The 19,942-nt window shown below is 38.7% G+C and overlaps 1 protein-coding gene across 7 annotated transcripts in view; it reads left to right on the top strand.

Annotated features, from left to right (window-relative positions):
• Positions 1-19,942, top strand: part of EYA4 (EYA transcriptional coactivator and phosphatase 4) — a 161,187-nt gene that overhangs the window by 59,993 nt on the left and 81,252 nt on the right. Inside the window, exon 1 of one of the 7 annotated variants that reach the window (XM_075498775.1) lies at positions 5,904-5,965. The exons of the other annotated variants lie outside the window; for them this stretch is intronic. The gene's annotated coding sequence lies outside the window, so the exon portion shown is untranslated. Of the gene's footprint in view, positions 1-5,903; positions 5,966-19,942 lie in introns of those variants that run through there. 7 annotated transcript variants of the gene reach the window in all.

The following is a 19,942-nucleotide window of genomic DNA, read 5'->3' on the forward strand; positions in this document are numbered from 1 at the left end:
GCCCTTGTTTTATATGAAAAATCTATCATGCCATTCCTCAAACCATCATTTCTGAGTACGTACAGTGAAGTGGCCATGTGTGTGCTGAGGGAGGGGGGAAGAGGGAGGAGAGCTGGTCCTGTCGCAGAAGCAGAACAAAAGCCAAAACAAGTGCTCAGTGCAAGCAATGAAGAGTATCGTACCCGTCTGAAAAAATGAGAGATAAATGAGCAGCGTTTTGTTTACTCAGACAGGATGTTACCTAGACTAGGAGGCTTGGCTAAGAGCAGTCAGATGCTCAAACGCTCTTACTGAGTGTCTTTGAACGCATCATGGTTAAAATGATTGAAAATGTGGGCTGCTGATCAGAAGTTCAAGTCAAAAGCTCCCAACGGTTCGACCTCTGATTTCCCTGGCAGCTTTCAAGGTCCCTTTCAAAAATTTAAACTCCATCCCAACTTTCACATAACTGTAATTCTCTCCTGTACTTACTTAAATACATTTTTTTATTTGGGTATAAAATAAACCTGGAAGATTACACTAGAGTTGACTCCCTAGAGCCATAAGAAAAACTAGATTTTAAGCTTTTAGTGTTGAGATCATATTTGTGCCCAGCACTGATCACTGACACATTACTCATCTTGACTGGAGCCCTAGAAAATGTGGTAATAAAACCACATAATAATTAGTGGGGGCTTGAATTAATACGTTTATACATTATTTTTACCTTGAATGCCTTCAAAAGATAAGGTGTTACGTGGCAACTTCCCTTTAGGAGAAATTATATGAAAACTCTTTTCAAGTTTGTACCTTGAACTTGACATGCATTTTGAAAAGTTCAGGCTTTTATTTATTTCTTTGTTTTAAAGCAGAATTAATATCAGAGACACTTAAAGTGGCAGGTGGAAATGAGATGTAAATGAGTACTTTTTGGAAAAAAATTCATTGAAATCAGTGGAAGAAATTGAGATGGAGATGTTGAGGCAGAAAACACTGTGTTGCCAGTTATGACGATTTTATAGTGTTTATGGCATTAATGTTTCACGTTAAAGGCTTAATATTTTAAGTTAAAGGCATGGAGATGTATACTTGCATTTTACAGAGTTACATGTAAGACCGCAGAAATAAATTGGAAAATGTGAGTGCTGAGAAAACATAAGGCAAATTAAGAAGACCTCAAAACTTTTTTTAAAAAAGTGATGTTTTAAAGCTCTTTCAGGAATGTGATTTGTAAATATGTACAATTTGTTGCTGTTATTAATTTATGTTTACTATGAAGAATTCTTATTTATGTTTATAAACTTTTTCCATTATCACTGTTTGAAAACCTGATATACTCAGATGTCTATTTTTTTCTTTGAACTCAGAGTTTAGCTAGCTTCCATCTGTTTTTCAAATTTTTTTTTTTTTGAGATTTAATCAAACAGTTTTTAGGTTTTGGTAGCAGTTTCAATAATGAAAAAAGCGCACGTCCTGAAACCCAGCTGGCATCTGCTGTTTCGTCATTGTTGTTCTCTGTATGCGAGAAGCGGCTCTCTGCGGGGCGGAGGGAATAAGGAGAGGGAAGGTGATGGGACCGTGATAAAACCGCAGACTTTGCTCTGAGGAGCTGCACGCTGATGAGTGCCCAGGCAGAACATAACACAGTGTCGGTGGTGGCTGGAGAGTCCAATAAATACACTATTGCGTATCGATAGAAGTATTGTAATAGTAATGATTTTATTTGTCTCGCTCCCTTGATTTTACAGAGAAGCCATGGAGCAGGTAGGAGGCACTCATGAAGTGAAATTCAAAGGATAGTTTGTTTTCCATTAAGGTCTATGGGATTGCCACAGATACAGCTCAGAGAAAACAAGCAAACAAAACAAAAAATACAAGGCAACAAAGCTGTCTTAGAGGGGGTTGTAAATTTAAATTTTCGTTTAAAATTTTCGTTTAAAATTTTCGTTTTAAATTTTCGTTTAAAATTTTCGTTTAAAATTTTCGTTTAAAATTTTCGTTTTAAATTTTCATTTAAAATTTTCGTTTAAAATTTTCGTTTAAAATTTTCGTTTCATTTAAATTTCTTGAAAAAGCACAGCAGTTCGGATCTGGGAATTTATTCTTTCTGACCGTTTTGTAACTAAAAAGACTAACTAACAGCACAAGGTAAAAGCAGTTGGGTGAGTTAGGTTTTTGACACAGCTGGGTTTGGTGGAGGCACCATTATGCCATTAGCCATTCTGTGGATAAAGGTTGATGCCCCCAGGACCTGCCGTGGCCTGCCAGAGCCAGCCAGCCAGGGAAACGCCGAGAGGCCCGAGGGGGCTGGCGCGGTCCCCTTGATCAAAGCACCTTCAAACCCTCTTTGAATGCAAGATCAGAGTCCGCTAAAATACTTATTTGGCATTGAGTTTGATCTCCAGTTATGAAACTCTTGACCAACCCAAAATCTCCCAGGCGGCCCTTTCTCAAAAAGTGTCTCTACTTCTTACGCTCCTTTTTGGTTTTGTCAGTTTATCACTGTATTGCTTAAAAAGCCCCATTGACTCAAAATGTGGAGTGCTTGTGGTGGCACTCAGAATGCGTTAGACAAGGTTGCTCGACAGCAACAAAATCTGCTGCTACTGTGTGTTCTTCCCTCCAACGTACCTTGAGAAGTACTTCATGTCATGCGATGAAATCTGAAGGAATAGTAAAAAAATAGCAACTGAAAAAATGCATTCAAGGGAAGCGTATGTTCCCATTAGTATCTTAAAAAGAGATTACCGCGTACATAAATAGCGCGTTTTCCTCCTCTCCGATTTCTCCACCTAGAGGAAAAAGAAATAAAAAGTAGAGAAATCTTTCATACCTCCACTACTATTTTTATTAGTCTGCAAAGCTGTGGATATAACAGTAACTGTGGCTTATGTGGCCCTGCATAGTTTGTTAGTTTGTGACAATACTTAAAATGTAAAGGCGTGCTGGTAAGCTTTTCTTTCTGGTTTGATATTCTCTGTATTGCAGGCAAACAGTGAACAACAAAGTATAAAGCAAAGCGTAGAATAGGAAAAATAGTATCTGAAGTAATATTCACTACTGTGGCCCTAAAGTAAACACTTTTGGTTGCAGAACTAATTGAGAAATTCACAATATTTAGTATTTCATGCTTTCATATTTTCTCAAATGAGTACATTTTTTATTCACTAATGTCTGCTATTTGCCTTTCTGTCAGAGTTGTGGCCTTAGGGCAGTGGTGTAAATAAAGGGCATGAAGAAACTTCTGATTTATGTGTCCACAGAAAAGTCTCCTCCTTGATAATCTCAGTTTGCAGGCAGAGCAGTTCATCAGTCACAGGGATGCTGGGACAGTGGTTGGCCCCATCAGCCTGAGAAAGGAGCTCGTGCTGTAGATGTTATAATTTTCTCTGATTATCTCTTGATACTACTGCTGTGTGCACAGAATTATGCCATAGAATTTTTTTTTTATCACTGCTATGCGATAAACACCTTTAAAAGTGTAAGGGAGTGTACTTTGCCTCCAGGTTTCCGGGCCTGAGAAACAATAAAACCATCTTGTTTTACTGGGAAAGGGAGGACGGCTGATGGTTGTTTCTTTGGTCCTTGCATTCTTGTGAGCAGGGACGTGTTAATCTGTGGCAGAAAACAGGAGGACAGAGGTGAAGTGGTGGCAGGGGACGGCAAATGAGTCCGCTCTGCTTTGGAGCTGCTGAGTGAAGACCTCCTGCCTACGGAGGGGTGCAAAGGGGGTGACGGCGTGCTCCTTAACTGCTTGGGGTGTCTAAAACCAGGCTGGTTTTCCTCTGCCTTATGCCTGGTAGAAGAAGAGACAAATTTTGTTCCTCATCTGCTACTGTGAACGCTCTCCGCAGCTCGTTGAGCAGCGCCTAAGCATTTGAGCCTTAGAGCTCACTGTTCACGCGTGTCCTGTGGCTTTCAGTCTTCCCTTGGCAGCATTTTCCATGATAGCTTTTTCCTTTGTTTCCCTTTTTTTGGTGGTGAAAAAACGCAATTGCTTGCAAGCAATCTTGCATTAGCAGCCTTCCACATCTGACGTATTAGTTGTTTCAGCAGTTCAGAATGAGGTTATGCTCAATGCCAATGTCAAAAACAACATCTGAAAGCTGATTATGCTCTCCCCAGTACTTTATGTATGCTCCAGTGGGTTTTCATTGTCAAAGAGGTGGGCCTTTATTATGCCACATAATGCAGTAAAATGAGGATTACTTGGATTTCAGTGCATGAGATAATAGCAGCTGACAGGCACCTGTTTAAGGAAGTATATTGTATTCCTAAGCACAAGTATTTTGCAAAAATTAAGTGAGATTTCATACAAAAAAACTTTTGTACTTACACTTCATAAATAGGGTTAAGTACAAAAAAAGGCATCAGGGAATCTTGATGGATGTATTTATTAGTGGCCCTTACAGTCCTGACAGTCCATTCTAATAATAAAGTGTGGGACCTGTCAAATGATGGCACAAATATCCTAATCTGAACTGACATGGCTTTCTAGCCCAGTTCATCAATCATGTTTTATTAGCTTTAACAGAGCCAAGCTGCTATCTGTCATTTCGATGCTGTAGTGGTGACAAAAACTGGTGCCGAAAATGTGCTGCAGGTGTAACTTTCACTCAAAGAGCAATGCTGAGCAGCAGTCCAGTCTGTCTTTGCATGGGGAGAGAGTGCCATCTTCAGTTTCGTGTCTCCGCGTGAAACGCGTCTGAACTTTCTAGTGCTGCCCGATGGCGAAGAAGCGAGGAAAAAAGTATCAGTAGGAATTTAGAAACGGTTCTCAACTCTTATTTTTAGGAGACTTTGGAGTTGGGGAGAAAAATGCTAAACACCGTGTTCTTGTTCCCATTTTAAGATATAGTTAATTTAGATATGTCTGTTGTGATGAGTACTTTCCAGTAAAGAAAAGTAAGGTTGGGCTTTGTCCTTTCGGTTTGCAACGCTGTATGAAGAAAATAACAGTTGCCAGTTGGATCGCGAGCCCCTCGTAACCAGTAGCACATTGTATGTATAAAAAATGAGAGCTAGGAGTCTGTATGCTGCTGCGTATTTACTGTGTTTTGTGAGAGCCATCAGTTCCATGTATTCTTTCAGCCCAGAATTGACTTGGTGTTTGCATTGGGGTCCTGGCACTTGACCCTTGTTTGTCTTGGCTCTGTGTCCTTTTGCAGCAGAGCTCGAGGATGTTCCTCATCTCTTGTTTCCAGCACGTTAACATATTCAAGTAAATATTATCTGGCACGGGCACATTCGTTATCCTTTGGGGGAGTATTTGTAAAAGTTTTAAAGTCCAGATCAAAGAATGGCATCCATCTTCCTTCCTCCTGAATTTCTTTTATTCGCACGATGAATGTTGCTGGCAAAATTCTTTCTGTGATCTTTAAAAAGACTTTATTTTGTCACTATTCACAGACAAGGTTCGCACCCCTAAAAGCCCGTATTACTTGCAGAATATATGCCCAGGTACGTCTTTTCTGTATATTTTAACACTTAATAGGACTTTGCACAATAAGGAGCAGATGTCTCATAGCGACAGCAGGCGAGCAGGGACCAGGAAGGTGGTTTCATTAAAAGAGCCTTGGGATAAATGCAGCACATTAGATACCCACTGAAAGACAGGAGCTGTTGATGGGGTGACCTCTGAATGCAAGTCATCTTACTATAAACAGAAGGGTGTGGAAAGCCATTGGACAGAGCCAAGCTTGTTTACTGTCCAGATCTCCTCTGAGTTAACTTAAGTAACCGGACTGTGCTAGGCTCGGTGTGACAGTTCAAGGAAGAACAAAGTGTCTTCAGTATTTCTGAGTTTAAAAAAAATCCTAGCTGACTGGTGCAAAAGTTTTTTGGTCCAGAAAATCTGTCTGCACACCTTAGCTGCTGTACAGTGGAAGCTGATTAGTGCTAAATGTAACAGATACTCTTTTTTTTGTCCTGGAAACTGACTTTGCACATTTGGGGAATTCATTTCTGTTCTTCAGAGACAACTGAGGTAAGGTTACGATGGATTTTAATTTGCGATATTGATGCAAATGTCATTTAGTGGTAAATGGGAAATATAAGTGGGTATTAACTGCACAGTCAGATTCTATTCTGAAAAGGAGATTTTGTTTTCATTTCTGTAGTAGCAATTTCAAACTTGTTTTCGGAACAACGCATTTGTTCATAGCGGCTCTAGAGTACAGGAGTTCAGGTAGGTCGTAGGAGTGAATCCGTCATGTTCTTTCAGGAGCAGCTTTCTCCTGAGATGGGAGCTTACTTGTTAAGTGCTGTAAGAAATAAAATGTGTCATTCTATAATATGCTGCATTCTATAACATTTTGTCAAATCTGCGAGCAGTTCATTGGTGCGTTATTCAATACATTATTGTAAGAGACACTTAAAGGCCGTATGCTGAGACAGGTGTCTAGACGTAAATTGAGTTCAAATTAATTAGCCCTAAACTACAGAAACTGTGGATACAAATAAAGTGAATTTAATTTACTAATACTTCATTTGAGTCCATTTAGTCCATTTCTGAGTCGATTAGACATTAGTTTGGAACAAATAGCGCTAAGTGTAATTACGCTAAAGCATCAGTCCCACCCCCTCAAAGTTCGCTTTAACTTTCTCTGTAACGTTATCTGTCAGTCGGCACTAAGAGTTTGCATTGGAGTCTTACTTCATTGTGAAGGTGTTTCAAACTGTCTAATGCATTTTGCAATTGCACAGACCGCTTTCTGAGAATAAATTCTGATTAAAACCTTACTTCTTCAGGGAGCCCGTGCGCGCGTGCTGCTGTGGTATGCGGATGCTTTTCTCTACCTCGGGGTCCGCGTAGCAGGCGAGCGCGGCAGTGCCGCTGTCGTGCTGCATTCAGAGGGCCACGATAGGAGCTGGCATAAATGATTACTGCTTCTTAAATGTCTGTTTCATTCAGGGAAACGCGGGAGGGTTTTACTCTGGGAGTGCTGTTTTGTTATCCTAGTGCAGCAAGCAAAGTCCCGGGGAAGAAAGAGCAACCCAGCTTGGTCCAGCTGTAAACAGCCGTTTACTGCTATAGGGAACTGTAATGTGTGGGGAACCTGTTTGGAGGAAAGGTATGATAAATTATTACAGCCAATAAGTTCTTCGATTTTGTGCCTGGGGTCTGGTGAGCAGCAAGCAGCAGGATCCAGTTACATGTTTCTTTTCTTGGACTGTTCACTGTTTTCTGAAATGCATTTCAGCTAAACAGCTTTTAACTGTCTCACTACCTTTTGGGCCATTATAATTTCTTTGTCTTCTAAAGTAAATCAAATGTAAATTCACGACAGGTATATAAAGCAAGTAATCTTTTAAATTCCTGAATTAAAAATATAGTTCTTGCCAAAGCATTTTTCCAAGATAATTTTAGATTTATTAAAGTGCTTAGTATCGCTTGTTAAATGGTACAGCGAATCAAGTAGCATCAACCTTGTATGAATGTGGATAATAATCAAGCAGAAGGACTTGAATTTGGCTTTGGGGAAATATCTGTATGTTTGTGTGATCGTGCAAGCATGTATACGCATGTTAGTGTGCGTACAGGGAAGCTAATTCATCTGTTACAGAAATCAAGGTTATTTTCGAAACTTTAAACAGACTGTGGTTTGCTAAAATGTCTGAGTATACTGTAAAATAGAGGAAGCAAGTGAAAAACCACACTGCATACTATCTGTCTCATTCGCATGCTTCCCTATCTTTTTAATCTTTTGTTTTCTGTTGTTTTCTTTGCAAGAAGCTAGATTTGAATTTTATTGAAGTCACATTTATTTGGGGACAACATAGGAAATAAGTAGCACTTTATTCAGTTTTAAACTTTGAATTGTAAAATTCATTTAGTAAATGTTATTTACAAGGGATTAAAATTTTAACCTGGTATATCATTTCAGCATTTTTAAATAAAAGGAGAGCATTTATGTATAAAGGTATGTCAGCAGTTTGTAGAATTCAATGCTCTAATTAATATGCTACTTTTTTACTTTTTATATTTTATTTTATGAACTCTATTTTCAATTATAATGCTGGAAAAAAATACATTTCTGTAATAGCTTAACAGGAAATATAGTATCTATGTGGTTTATTTCTCTATGCTATGCAATATTTAATCATTGCTCTGAATTAATACGTTATTAAACAGTATTCAATTATAAGTAAAGATCTGAAGAAAATGTGAAGATTCTTTTAAAAGCTAATTTTAAAATTAATCCAATTTTATCCCCAAAAGGATGCAGTTAAAAATATATATTGAAGAACCTGGATTGATTTAAAAAGCATAATTATTTTATTGTCTGTGTTGGATTGAACAGAAAGTGGTAGGCAGTATCCCAGAAGAGCAGAATTTATGAATTATTTTAGCTAGAGTTAATTGAAGCTTTGCTTCCTAAATATTGAAGCAAAGTTCTCTGTGTGTTCTGATAGTAAATCTGTAATTGTTCTTCAAAAATCATTTCAGGAGTATTTAAAGGTCATTAACTGAGCTTTACAATTATATAACTGTGGCTGATCATCTGGACTGATAATAAAACCTTTGGAGGGTAAAATCATCTGAAGTCATTTCGCATAAACAGAGATTCTGTATGTACTATATATATTTATTTTCACACATGCACAAAACCATATCCTTTTGTGTTTGCATGCATGTTTGAACAGTTCTTTTTATCAAGGGTTTTTTTCTGGATAAGATGAATTATCTCACGATTAGATTTTTGCTGTACTTAAAGTATTTGTAGTGCTATTCCAGGTGAGCTCTGCATTCAATTAGAGTCACAGCTAGGAACCAAATGTACATGTTGCTCTGAACGTTCAGAATGTTAGCTCCACTGAAGCACAGTTTAACTTGATTGATACTTGGATTTTAAAGCAAATAAGGACTAATTTTTGCCTGTGGCAAAAAATCTTTGAAGTTTCATGCCTGTGCTGAGGCTGGATTAGTTAAGCGGTAGGACTGCGGCTGGGACTGTGACCCTGTTGTGCTTGGCAGGTTGTGATAAATGGGGGAATCTTTCTTAACCTCATGGCCAAAACATTCCAGGATCAGGTTGGGGAGACAGGAGAGAAGGGAGGGGGGGTCGCAAGATGCAGGAGACTTGGCACGTTAAAGCCGGAGACAAAGGACACTTGCCCGTTTGTCTGAAACGGGCAAATGTGCAGACTCTTGCGGGAGAAAGTACTGCAGATGTGTGGCAATATACTTTATTGTTATTTCTGACCGTTGACCTTGGTAGATGAAATTCATCCTTCACTGTGAAGCTGTCTCTTTTTATTTTTGTTTTGAATGCTTTCAGAGTTTAGAGAATCTTGCTTGTTATATTTTCCTAAACTAAAGAGATTTTTTATTTAATGCTTGAGATGTGTGTATAAAACCATCCAAAACATATTGGAAGAACTCCTTATTCCAAGTAATTGCCTGTTGGTTAAAGAATTTACTGGAGGACTGCAAATATAAACAAAATGGTATGAATTTGGAAGAAAAAAAACCCCAACCAGTTAATGAATTGCTTCTGGAACGCTAGCTCAACTATTTTGTTTACAGAACATTTTTAAAAGTAAAACATACTTTTACATATTTTAAAATTATGTATTTTAATATAGCAGTATTAATAAAAAATCTGAAAAATTATTTGGGTACACTAAAGTAGTATACTGGGATAAACCAGTCAAATTTTCCAACCTGAAAAAAGAGGCAAGATTGACTTATATGTGAGCTGAAATATGATCTATCAAGTGGTTCTTTCTTGTGGCATTTTAAGAGCTATACTGCCTCTGATGTTGTCCCCATTGACTAATAATGAAAAATATATTATTAGATGATGGTTTGAGATTTATTTACATACTTTATACTGTAAATGCAGCTATTCTAGCTAGTGTTAAGAGCTACAGCATAAAGCAAATGAAAAAAGAATGGTAAATATTTGTAATGTGCTTTCTAATTGTGGCTGTTGTTGTTGCTAGTATACAAGCAAACATATGTTGTATGCCTGTGGGTAGATAAAATTAATCATTTTTCCTTTTATCATTAATTTCCCTGAATGACATTTTAGCACTATGATATTAATAGGATTTTTAATGAATGTTTGTTGTAAATGTTCCTGGAGTTTACCTGTTCATTAATATTTGAATAATTAAATGTAAATCATATATATATAAAGTAGTCTTGCTAAATAGGATTTTGCTTCTGTGCTGCTTACTAGCATATAGTAACTATGTGTACATTACATATATTTTCCTATGCATTTATTAGAAGGTATTTTAGCTGTGGTTTGCCTCTGATAAATTATTATTCTTTTTTTTCTACCCTTAAAAAAAAAAAGACTGATTTCTGAGTAGCATTTTCTTCACTTCTATTGAAGTGTTCTAGAGGCACTGAAAACTGAACTAACCACAAATGAACTAAATTTGGTTGCAGGACAGTAGAAATGCACGTGTATAGGTCTTTAAATTATATCTACTTGTTTGTGAGATTTTATGCTGCAACATTGCATGTCATTTTAGCTTTCTCTAACAAATTATTTTTTCACGAGTTAGACAATATATGGGCCATAAAGAACTGATTATTTTATTTTGACCAGCAAGCAGTTTGAGCTACAAAGAATTTTTTGCATCCTTACTCTAATAGAAGTAGGTTGCCAAAGTTTTTGGTTATCTGATGTAGCTTATTAATGTTACAACAGCTGCTAGAAATTATTGCTACAATGCTAAACAAATTAACTTCAGTAATGAGGAAGAACAGAAATGTATGAAACTGAAGAAAAAGGACAGCTGTTCATTGTAAATGTACCGGCGATTTACTTGGTAATTTTCAAGGTGGAATGTGATGTGCAATTGCTTATTACCTTCCCCTTCTAATTCAACTTTTTTCCCAGGTTTGAACACACCTTTGTTTTTAATTTGTAACAGTCATTTGTATCATGCATCATTTGTATGCATTTTCAGTAGGCAGTTTTAATTGGCATAGCCTCAGTGCACTGTACAAAAAATACTAGTGTGTACAATTAGCTGATTACTTCAGCTTGGGCTATTTTCATAGACCAAATTATTTGTTCATGTTCAGATTCATAGATATTATTTGTTGAAAAGTCAGATATTTATGGCTGAATATCTTTGATCTACTACCAGGAGAAAAACTACTATGGAATAGCAGAACAGGGGGTTTTGTTGTTGGGGGTTTTTTAATTTTTTTTTAATTTTACTACTGTTTTAACATGGTCTTCATCTAATTCCCCTCTTCCACAATGCCTACAGGACTCTGCCAGCTGATAATGGGTAGGCAGGTGCTGAGCTAAAATCGTGTTCGTATTACCTGCTCATATTACCTTGTTCATCCTCCCCACAACCTGTCTTCTTGCTCCATCCACCTGCTGCTTTCTGGCATTAATGGAGCCCCCATCCCACAAAAGCATATTCACATACTTACCTTCTTTATTCTGAATCATTTCATTGAAGACAACGGGCCTAACCACGATGCTCATGTTTAGACTTAAGCTTAAATCTTTGTAGGCTTGTCCCAAGCTTGATAACTCCGAAGCTCAGGGAATGCCTTTTGCTGAAGGTCGGAATACAACATAGCCTCAGTTAGCCGTTGCTGTTACCCTCACCGCTGTTGAAGAGAGGTGAAGGCACCGGTGGAAGCCCGTGCAAGCCTAGGCGGGACTGGCTCATTTTCTGCACTTACTGCAGTTTTAGTCACGAACAGCCTGTTTGCATTCCCACATCTCAGTATATGTTCTCAACACGGAGGTACTCCTGCCTTTCAGGGTTGTGAAGGAAAGCAGTGAACAACTGCTTATAATCAACAGTTGTTGATTATTGTAGGCAGAAAGGGCAAAATTGTCCTGACACCATTTAGAGCAGGCATTTTCCTTTTTTCTATCAAAAGAAAAAAGGCTGGCATTCAACTGGAGCTGAAGAAGCCAACAGTCTGGAGTGATCCTTGCCTGCAGCTACAGTCAAGCCTCCCCTTTCCTGAGCCCGATCACAGCGGAACTACTCAGTGGCCAGTTGCAAGATCATTTAATTGAAGTTGACATTTTAGAGCATGTACAGTCTGAATGCAGGTCAGGATGTGGAGCTGAGTTGCTTTAATAAAGAAGTCAGATGATCTTTTTTGATCTTGAGTAATGGTCAGTTAAATTTTCCTGTCTTTTTAGTACTATGTGTCACATACGACACTGCCCACTGAATACAGTCATCTCTCCTGAGAGATGAAGGTGGATCCAAACCACAGAAGTGACTTGAGTCCTTCTTAATAGATACATACTAAAAATTGTAATGAAAAGCTGCAGTACAGCACTAGTTTTTCTCCTTTTCTGAAGGACATCTACAAGGATCAGCATTTCTTCTGATTCTGTATGACATGCATGTGCTGGACTGGTCACACAGCATGGATTGTGCTGTCAGACACTGCAGGTAGTGTGCTCATCTCCAACCATCTGGCTCATATAGCTATAGCTATATATGCTTGGGATAAGACCAATAGTGAGAAAAGTTGACTGAAAGTGTATCTGAGCAAGAGTAAAAGTGGTACGAGTGCTATACTTGGAAGAGCTTGTGTCTACCATGTTGTCTTGAATAGTTCAAGTTTCAATCTAGGAACTTTCTTTGGATTGTCGATAAACCAAGTTGTCATGTGGCTGAATCCACATACAGTGCTTTCAATGTACCCAAATTATTCCATCCCATTCTGTCAGACCATGATATGAGTCAGGTTCATCATTCATTCATTATTGAATGGGCCGGACTTTTATGAAGACTTCGGTGCTTGAAAATTAATTAGGACAAAGCTCACAGTGTCAGGGTATTATGAACACATTAGATTTTTTTTTTCCACTACATGACATTTCCTGAACTTTTTTAATATAGTTGAAAACCACAATCCTTGTTTATAAGTCCCTTTAACTCTGGGATGAAGAATGCAGCTGATGAGCACATTCCTCCAAGACAGAGAGGATGGTGAAGCTGGTGGTGTTGTAGATGCTTCTTCCCAAAGGCTGACCCAGCACCTGGGAGTGAATTCTCAGTGGAGCTAAGAAGCCAGAGATTGTTGACCAAGAGGAAGGCAAGCTTTTGAGGGCTGATCTCCTTTAACCTTAGCACATAGCAATACTTACATTAAAAATATGAGTACAGGGAGAGAAAAAGGATTTCTCTGCTAAAACAGAGTATTTTACATATATGTGTTTCATCATCTGTGGTGAGGATGAGTATTTGATGGATGAGTGATTGTGTTGTTTACTGCACTTGGGTATCGGTACGCTCCTAGGTAGAAACGAGGATAGTGAAGAGCAGAAAGGAGGAGATGATCGACAAGGCCATTTGTTTAAATTTCCTCTAAGTGAGGGATGGAAAAGCTGTAACAAGCGTTCTTTGATCTGAAGGGGGAAAGACAGATTATTTTCTGGTGAGGCAAAAGACTGAGGAGAGAAGTTGGCCTTTGTTACTGGGGAGGTCAGTATGTAAGCTCTTGGGTGAGCTAAGGGAAAGCTAGGTGCCAGTGAGGCACCAGCATCTTCAGAACAGAGAGGTGCCTTGTAGCAGAGATACTTGACTTGTGGTAGAGAAATCAGCATTAGCAATAGAAATACACTGTACTGTTGCTCATACAAGATGGTTTCAACATGAAAAGAAAACAGCATGTTTTATTATGCTTTATGGCACAGTACTATATGCCTTTAACAAAATAGCTTGAAGTATTTGCATGATGTATTTGCAACATGGCCAAGTTAACACAGCCCTAGGAACATTAACTTTTGAACTTCCTGACTTGTCATTGCTTTAAATTTCAGCTTCAAAGTTTACTTTTTTTTCTTTGCATTTGTTGGCCCTGGTTAGTTTTGAAAAGCGGGAGGAAAGAAAAAAAGTTCAGGTTTTCTGAGGGGGCACTGAATCTTATGCATATAACAGGAGATGACTTGCTATTCCTTTGAATATTAACCGGTAACTCCAAAGCAGTTCTGATACACCTGCTTGGCTTATGATATTTCTGTGGAGCTGGGAAATCACAAGATTAAATCTAGAAAGCATTGCACGGCGTGGCTCTTTTCCGGCATCTGAGTATGTTTTTCTCCTGAAAAGAGATCAATGGTATCTGGGAATGCTGAGATTTAAAAAGCAAACACTTAAAACTAATAAAAATGGTGTAATAGCAACACATCTGGGGGAGATCATGGGACCATAACTGTTTTTAAACAGGAAGCATTTCTCCATGTCTAGATTAAGAACAGTATCTTCTAGCTGATTTCCAGTTTGGAGGTATGGGGCAGGCACCAAGGGTGTACTTGCAGATTCAGCTTCAATGACACATATCGCTGATTTGAAAAGGCAAAAAAAGGCCACAGGTTTGTCTTTAGTGTTTTTTAAATAGAGAGAGCGAGAAAGAGAGGCAGTGAAAGAGAGAAAAAGACCGTGGGAGAGAGAACAAAGAGAACAAGCTATTTCCAGTGCTACTGCTTTAGAGTTTCTTCCTGCATGTGACTTGGACAATAAATGAGCTGCGCCCAGCTCCAGACTGGTGGAGCTTCCCTGCCTTTGCAACTGCTGAATGGGGAGCTAGCTCCTTTTCTTTCTCTTTTGCTTTCTGGGAAGGGAGCCAGGCTGATGGCCCATCCTCCCAGCAGGGCAGGGGAAAGCGTTCTGTGAGCCCTGAGCTATTAGGTAACCCAGGCTGAAACAAAAAGTGCTATTGTGGTGTGGCATTTGCCCTGCCTGCCCCACCAGTTAAGGGAGGGCATATTTCCTTCTCTCATCTAACACAAACAAAAAGAAAAACAGAATGCCATTTTTTTCCCACAGTGCATGTATAAATGCATTTCAAAATGTAGAAGATAGTACTTTACAGGTTGCAATCGCTTAAATTATGACTTGGCCATCATACCGTCTGATATTTTTTAAGTGCCCTTGTGCCAAAGGCAATTTAAAATGTGTTTTTAAAATGTTTGCAGGTATAAAAGACTTGAAAGAAGCCTAGAGCTCTGAACTGAGTGAACCCATTAATCAGGTTGCAAAAACAAACACGTAGGAAATGCTTCCACTAGTAAGAAAGTACCAAGGAAGGCAAGTTTTGACCTCAAAGATAGCCTGCGAATGAGAAAATTGAGGAGTTAAGGTTGTCTCAGATTTTATCAATCTATGCTATAAATACACCTTAATGAGACCTCCTTCTGTAAAACTTTTCAATAGAAACAGTTTCATGTTGGAGAAATCTTTCTGATTTAAGTAGCACAAGGGCTTGTGGCAATACTAAGGCTGTGCAGTGTTCCTGAAAGAAACAATCATTATGGTCTCCTTGTAAGTATGAAAAAGACATTTACCTGGATTGATTAAATCCCTATTTACTTTACTTTCTATGTTCTGGGCACACCAGCAAGGGCTCTCGTGTGTCGCTATCATCATCCCAGCCCGGTGAAATAAGATCTAGGGGAAATGCAGTGCTGCTTTCAGCCTCTTGGCCGGTCTGTAGGCTGGTTCCTGTCGACGTTTCATCCAGACTGTTCTCTGCAGAGGTTTATACGGGAAATCTAAACGTTGTGGCAGTGATGAAGAATGTCATCTCAAAAAGTGGAAGCATTTAGTGAATTAGTATATGCTTTGTAAGTGATAGCTCCTTCTTAAAATTATTAGAGTCAATGACTGGTTGAAAGAAGCTGGGGCTCTAAAGCATGAAACTTTAGCAGGAGCCATCTCTCTTCATTGCTGTAGTTACTGTTGCAAACAAGGAGGATTTAATGGAAGATGTAATGAAACACACAAGCTGTGTGGGGACAGTGGGCACTCCCTCACTCTCTGGCAGCACTGTTCCATTTTCTCAATGTTTTCCCCACTACCTATCCTCTTCAGCAGTCCGTGGAGAGTAGCAACCATTGTTCACAATTTATCTTGGCATAAGTCCTCTCTGTCTGAAATAGATGACTACTCTAGCTCAGGTGAAATACTGTATCTTTCTGTTAGATGTAAAGGAAGTCTGTGGCGTCAAGCCTAGATCGGTTTAGATGCCTAAACTGCAGGTATTTGATACTAGGTGTATCCCCTCTGGGTTATTTTCATTGCAAGTTAGATGTACACCACATAGTATTGCAGACCAGTTACTACTGTATTAGTCTGGGGAGAGGTGAGGGAGACAGGAGGGTAGCAGTGATATATTTCATCACGAACATGTCTATCTTAGGAAAGGTTTGCATGGAAAATAGAAAGAAGCGATGCTGGAACAGCAATGACTTCTTCTGTTCCCATCCCTTCCTCTCAGTCCTACGCTGTGCTACACGTTTGAAGCTCCCACGCAATATCCACAGTGTTCTTATTCTTCCCATCTCTTAAAGACATGGAAACGTATCTGATGTCTTTAAATATGAAGTCTCTTCTACTGTCCTACATGAAATACGAAGGTCAACTTCAGCAGTCTTCTTCCATACTCAAACCTTTTAAGTAATTTGCACTTCACTTTCATTTTAAAAAACCCCAAAAGTTCAGCATATTCAAAACTCAGTCTGTTTTGATTAGAGTTGTGAATTTTACAACATAACAATTTCATTACTGAGAAAATGAAAGACACTATTGAATAGCTAAACCTACTTCAGGAGATGAGCTGAAAACTTGTTTTCACTGAGGACTAGCTCATATAGCCTTTAATTTTAAAAAAAATATTACTTTAATAGTGAATTAAATTCACTCTAGTGAATTCCTGTTGATTTCTCCTTGAAATTAAGTTGATTCCTATAGCACAGTTTTCCTCATTCTTCCATTGTGATTAGAACTACTTTCAGATCTGCTGAGATATGATAAATCTACTTCAGGATGTGATTCAGTTAAAATACAGCTATGTACAGTGCCTGCACTGTGAAAAATCGGGGGGAAAAAAAAAATTTGTATTGCTTCAAGGTCTTTCACTCAACAGTAGCATTAGTGTTTGGGTTTTTAACTAAATCAGAAACCTACTTAAAACTTGATGGTGAGTAACTATATAGTATTACATTTTTTATATACATTTTCATTTCATTTCATATTACATTTTCATACAAACTGTTTATATATATTTATATTATGTAAGTTTATTATTATTAGGCTTAAGTAACTGAAACCCTTATGAGACCTATGGAAGTGTAGCATAACAGTGATTTACTATGAAAAATTCAGTTGAGAATTTGGGATTATTTAGAATTCTTTTTAGATCTATCTCTAGGTGTCTTCAACATGTCTGTTTTTGCAGAAGCTTCACTGAGATTTTGTCTTCAGAAGACATACGTAGATATAGTATTATTTGAGTTTAGCCATCAAAAACCTGCTTAATTCTCAATAATATTTGTATGTTTTTTAAAAATCAGTTTGAAAGCATATACATTTTCAGAATAGCTACAATTTGTTACTAAATCCCAGCACTGTATCTTTAAGCTAGCCCCTGCCCTGTTTTTGTAGGTCAAGATAATGTCATTATTTGTTTTATGGTAGCAATGAAGGGTGTCATGGTAGCAAAGGAAACCTTTGTTATGCCTAGGCATTGTACAGACACTCTCTGTGCTAAAGATTTTGTTGTCAAGATGGTTATAAAACTATATGTAAACAGTGTCAAAGTCAGCATCTAAAAATATTTGAAGGAGAAGCTACTTTTCTTTACTATTCATTCTCACAGTAGTGTCACAGACATCCTGAGCCATATTCTTCTCATGTATTTCCATCAAACTGTTCCCTTGAATGCCCCATCCTCACCTGGGGCCATTCCACAGACATGGTCCCTTTCCCTGGACAGTGAGTAGAAGCTGGTGAGCTTTCACCAGGGTAATTTGCTGTAGGGAAGCATCCAGGCAGTAGGAGTGCACTCCAGACCAATCAGAAGTGGCATTACCACAGGCTGAGCAAGCACATACATGTGCTTTGAGATGTCTTTGGGTCTGCAAAGAGTATTTTTCCCTCTTCGTTCTTGTCTCCTTGATGTTAGAGCTTCCATAGCTCCACCATGCAGAGCTGCTTCCTCCAGACCCAAAGCATTGCAGGCGCTACTCAGCCCGATTGCACGCCTACCAATTTGGGAGGGATGCTCAAGGCCGTATTTGATGCAGTAGATGAGGGAGCTCAGCAGATTCATTGCCAGAATAATTTACTGCTGATGTTGCAAGATTTTTCAGCTGTGCTTATTGTAAGTGTTAGAAGGGATTTCTCACCTGTGTTGCATTATGAGTTTAATACCATGAGCGTGTGTGCGAGAACACCTCATAGAGCAGGACCAGTTCATGGTTTAACGTCTAGTGTAATGAGGTCCAATAAAATCATGTTAAAAGGATGTTAATGTTGCAAAGGAAAACATCAGAAGCAAGGAAATGCCAGAATTAATATGGCCTGTGGAAATCCAGTCCTTATGCATTATGGCGCAGCTCTTATTACATGACATACTAGGCTTTCCAGGGGATGTCTCCTTTTTTCAGTGAATGTGTAGTTAGATTTTTCTTTTTATGTTCTTCGGTCTATATTTGTTAAACATGAAGCATCCGAAGTCCATACTCAATATAAAATCATTCATCGTGTAAATATTTCTCATACACATTAAATTAAGAATTTTAGTGTTTAATAAATGCATTTCTCTTTCACAGTGCCCTCATACTATCAGACACTTAAAACAGTGTTCATATTTGAAATCTGCTGAACTAGGGCAGAGATGAAGGCAGAAATTGCATAAAATATTGACTGTTTTTTCCCCAATTTGAGTCAAATTAGACCTTCATTTTTCTGGCTAAACATAACATTTGTACACCATCTTGTAAGTTCAAAGTATAGTTTCCCAGCTTGGATCATTAATTAGGTCTGTCGTGCAGCTGGTGTAGCAGAACTGGCCTGTTCCTCTGGGCAGACTGGTCACTAAAGACTTTACTAGTGAGTTTCACAGATATTTGATGAATGCTCAGGCTTGTGTTTATGGTGTTAGTCCCAAATCTAATTAGAGGAAAGGAGAGCAAACTGTGCTGTGCTGTCCCGTCCCAGGCAGCCCCAGTACTCTTCCACTCTCCACACCCCACCCCTACGTCTGCCACTTTTTTTTCACCTGGCTTCTGCCCTCCTCTAATTTTTCCCCCTGCAGATCCTGTTCTTCTTTTGTCCCCTGGTTTCCATTCCCTCTCCCTGTTCCTGTTTTTCCTCTGTTCCTCCCTGTATTTGAGTCTACAGGGTTTTTCTGTTTCAGGGTATTGCCTGGGTACCTGCACAGCGGGAGTTGGGACTGACAGAGCAAAGAAGGACAATTTCGCTACTGTCAGTCCCGTTCCTGCTGTCACGGGAGCTCCTGGCACTCAGGAGAAGTAATCCTAGGTCTTACTCAGCGCCAGCATCTTTGAGATGGAGAGTATTCAACGCAGATAGGGTCTTCAAGAATTCAGGAGCCAGACTACAACAGGATTCCACTAACGGTGTGAAAACAGAGCTTTTAGAAGCTTATAAATGGAAACAAATTTGGGCACCATTTCATAGAGGTGATGATTCCTTGGTACCGGTACACCCTGGACTCCCCCCACTTCCAGTTTTGCGATTCTGCCTCCAAAGTTGCAGGCACTAAAGCTGCTCAGCAGCATAGTGACGTGACTTTTAAAATATGAACACAACAGCATGTTTTCTCAAAAATTTGGATTTAAGGATTTTTAGCTGAAACATTTCAAACATTTTGTAGTAGGCAGCCAGGGTAGGAGATTTCGGTGCAGCTTGGCAAAATTCAAAACCAACTGAAACTGGTATCTTACCACTCTTGTGAATGATTCTCAACATGCATATAACTAAAATGGTGAGAAAACCTGTGTAAACACAGAGAAAAAAAAAAAAAGGAAAACAGAGAAGGAATAAAGAAAAAGCTTCTTTTTATAGCATTAACACATGAGAATGTAAATAAATGTGGTGTTAGTAAAAGTTAATTATTTTGAAAACAGTCAGCAAGGCAGATTAAGAGGAAAAACAGTGCAGCTGAAGACAAAGGAAATGATATTTAGTCTTTGATCAAAAG

The sequence above is a fragment of the Mycteria americana genome, chromosome 3 (genome assembly GCF_035582795.1).
Source record: "Mycteria americana isolate JAX WOST 10 ecotype Jacksonville Zoo and Gardens chromosome 3, USCA_MyAme_1.0, whole genome shotgun sequence".
NCBI classification, from domain to species: Eukaryota; Metazoa; Chordata; class Aves; order Ciconiiformes; family Ciconiidae; genus Mycteria; species Mycteria americana.